This window comes from Rhineura floridana, chromosome 3 (genome assembly GCF_030035675.1).
Source record: "Rhineura floridana isolate rRhiFlo1 chromosome 3, rRhiFlo1.hap2, whole genome shotgun sequence".
Lineage (NCBI taxonomy): Eukaryota > Metazoa > Chordata > Lepidosauria > Squamata > Rhineuridae > Rhineura > Rhineura floridana.
The window spans coordinates 230,800,209-230,804,089 of record NC_084482.1 but is presented as its reverse complement, the minus strand read 5'-3'; positions in this window follow the sequence as shown (position 1 = coordinate 230,804,089).

Genomic DNA, 3,881 nt, shown 5'->3' with positions numbered 1-3,881 from the left:
CCTGCTTGCGGGCTTCCCCCAGGCACCTGGTTGGCCACTGTGAGAACAGGATGCTGGACTAGATGGGCCACTGGCCTGATCCAGCAGGCTCTTCTTATATTCTTAGAGCTTTTCTCTTTTTTAAAAAAGGACGTTTTGTTTTACTGTGTTGTTTAAGTCTGTTTTTAAGATGTGGTAGAGCCTTTTCAGTGTTTTGTTTGCCGCCCTGGGCTCCTCCTTCTGGGAGGAACTTAATGCCTAAATAAATAGATATGGAATCGCGCTGTAAGGAGAAGCAGCAGCAGTAGCCTCAATTTAGGCTACTTGTATACTTTCCCCCGCCCCATATAAAACGAACCGCTTCAAGAGATGATCCAGCGCCTGTCCCGCTATCTCCACACCTCCAAAATAAGAAAGGACTTCTCCGAAGGGAGGGCGGGGATATTTTGGGCAGGGGAGAAAGCTGCGTCACCCGCCCCTCCTCCCTACATCCCCATCTCTGCCGTGGGGCAAGAAGACGGGGAGGGGGACGGGAAGGCCGGCCTGGGGGGTGGGAAAGGCCAGGACGACGATTGACCACGCGGTGCGTGAGAGGCGATGATGGGGCCGGGAGGCGAGCGGGGGGCCGGCCGGGCAGATGTGCAGAAGAAGGAAGCGGCTCCTCTGGCGGACTCTCCAAGGTCCACGTGCCCAGAGCCAGCCTCTGGCCGACCGCGCAGGGCTCGGGTTCCGGAGCAGAGCCGGATTGCTCCCCAGCCCCGCCCGTGAAGAAGAGGCCCACCCTAACACCCCCTTATCTGTAGAAGCCGGGCTCCATCAAGGTCGTAAAGCCCTTGAAGTTTTAGGGAGGATGTTCCATTGGGCCATTGATTGATGGGCCCTTGTGCCATGAAGAAATTTCCTGATTGGTTAATTGGATCCGGCCTGTTGCTAGGCAGTTTGCCATAAGTATGGGGCTCAAACCTTTCGTTCCTCTCCTGGGTCCCATCATGCCTCCTTGATGTTGCCTGCTGAGCTTCCATTTTGCATCAACTCTCCTGATTGTTCCTTCCTCTGAAGAGAGGGGGGCTGTGCAACTGTCTACCTGTGTGTAAGTACAGACTAGGACAGATAGCTTTCTTGCTTTCTGTTGGGACTAATCTCCGTATGCATGTAATCCTTGGCAAATTTTCTGGGCTCAGAGTTTCCCCTTGGCTCAGGGTGGTTAACAGTCTAGTACCCTGCAGGGCTGTTGTGAGCGGGCACAGCCTTGGAAGGGAAGGCTATTTTGCCAGAGCCAATTGTCCTACGTGAGGAATTGGCTTCTGGAATGGTGGAGGGTGTCCCGGAAGAGCCCCCCTCCCTCAAACAAAAAGTATGATAACCTCAGTTTCAGCATTTTAGCTTCTAATGATAGTTCTTCCGACACCTAATTATTTGTCTTTTTCACGGTCCATGGTACCCGAAAAGCTCTACTCCAACACCACATTTCAAATGAGTTGATTTTTCTTTTCACTGTCCAACTTTCACATCCATATACAGAGATTGGGAATACCACAGTCTGAAAGATTTTGATTTTGGTGTTCAGTGATGCATCTTTGCATTTGAGGACCTTTTCTAGTTCTCTCATAGCTGCCCTCCCCAGTCCTAGCCTTCTTCTGATCTCTTGACTATTGTCTCCATCTTGGTTAATGACTGTGCCAAGGTATTGATAATTCTTTACAAGTTCAATGCACAGATTGTTAACTGTAAAGTTACATAAACCTTCCGTTGTCATTACTTAGTCTTCTTGACGTTGAGCTGTAGTCCTGCTTTTGTGCTTTCCTTTTTAACTTTCATCAGCATTTGTTTCAAATCATTACTGGTTTCTGCTATGAGTATGGTATTGTCTGCGTATCTTAAATTATTGGTATTTCTCCCTCCAGTTTTCACACCTCCTTCATATTGGTCCAATCCTGCTTTCCGTATCATATGTTTTGCATACAGATTAAACAAATAGGGTGATAAAATACGCCCCTGTCTCACACCCTTTCTGATGGGGAACTAATTGGATTCTCCATATTCTGTCCTTACAGTAGCCTCTTGTCCAGAGTACAGGTTGCGCATCAGGACAATCAGCTGCTGTGGCATCCCCATTTCTTTTAAAGCATTCCATAGTTTTTCATAATCTACAGAGTCAAAGGCTTTGCTGTAATCTGTAAAGCACAGGGTGATTTCCTTCTGAAATTCCTTGCTCCGTTCCATTATCCAACGTATGGTTGCGATATGATCTCTGGTGTCTCTTTCCTTTCTAAATCCAGCTTGGACGTCTGGCATTTCTCACTCCATATATGGTAAGAGACTTTGTTGTAGAATCTTGAGCGTTACTTTACTTGCATGGGATATTAAGGTAATCGTTCAATAATCGCTGCATTCCCTGGGATCCCCTTTCTTTGGAATTGGGATGTACATTGAACACTTCCAGTCTGTGGGTCATTGTTTTCTTTTCCATATTTGTTGACAAATGTTTCTCAAACTTTGGGCTGATTCAGTCTCAGTAGCTTGTAGCAACTCTGTTGGTATGCCACCTTTTCCTGGTGATTTGTTTCTTAGAATTATTTTAAGAGCAGCTTTCACCTCACATCCTAAAATTGCTGGTTCTTCATCATATGGTTCCTCTGTGAATGAATCTGTCATCCTGACATCTCTTTTACAGAGTTCTTCAGTGTATTGCTTCCATCTTCCTTTTATTTCATCGCAGTCAGTCAGTGTGTTCCCTTGTTGATTATTCAACATCCCTACTCTTGGTTTAAATTTCCCTTTAATTTCTTCCTGTACTTCTGCATAAAATCTCTTAATTTCCTCTTGTTCTGTCTTTTCCATTGGACCATAGCCTTAGATGATGGTTACGTTGATAGGTTCCCCATTAAATCTCATTGATATCACCCACTTAGACTTGGCATTATGACTCCTAATATCTTTTGTTACGTCACTTCTCACTGTTAGAGCAACCCCATTTCTTCTTAATTTCTCATTTCCTGCATAAAATATTTTGTAGTTGCCTGAAAATGGCCCATTCCCATCCTTTTTAATTCATTCACGCCAAGTATTGTAATATTGATACGTTCCATTTCTTCCTTGACAATTTCTAACTTTTCCTGGTTCATGCTTCTCACATTCCATGTTCCTATTGTGTGCGTCGTACAACTCCGCACCCTCGTTTCGCATCTGTATACATCAGCAACTGGGCTTCCTTTTGACTTTGACCCAGCTGCGTCAATAGACACAGCGCTACTCATACTTATCCTTTGTTCTTCCCCAGTAGCCATCCGTACTGGGGGTCTCATCTTCCAGCACTGTCTCATGTTGCAGGGGTTAACATTTTGGGAAGGAGGGAGGGAGGGAGGGGATGCGACCTGCACTCTGGGCAGTGGAAAGGGCCATGTTCCTGTCAGACAGGATCCATCCTAGGTTTATAAATTCCAGCTGTGTATAAGTACTGGGCTGTCCAGCTTAAATGGAGGAACAAGAGAGCAGATTTTCTTTGGAATTGTGTGTCTCTTTTCACAACCTGCTAAACTAACTCCGTACAAGGCCTTGAGCTTTGACAGGTAAACTCTGATATCAACAGAGCTCCCAGAAGTACAAATCATAATATATTCACAGGATTTCTCCACAGCATTTTATCTCCTTTCTGTTTCATTCCATCAGGATACATCTGGGGAGTCAAGGCTGAGGGAGAACCATCTGAAGTATCACTGGAAAAAGCTGAGGAGCAGATGCAGGAGCAGAAACTGAGGAGTCAAGATGGAGAAAAGAGACAAGAGGAGAGACAGACGCACACAGGGGACAAACCTTATCAATGCTTGGAGTGTGGAAAGAGCTTCAGGTGGAGTAGCACCCTTACGGTGCATCAAAGAACTCACACAGGGGACAAACCTCAT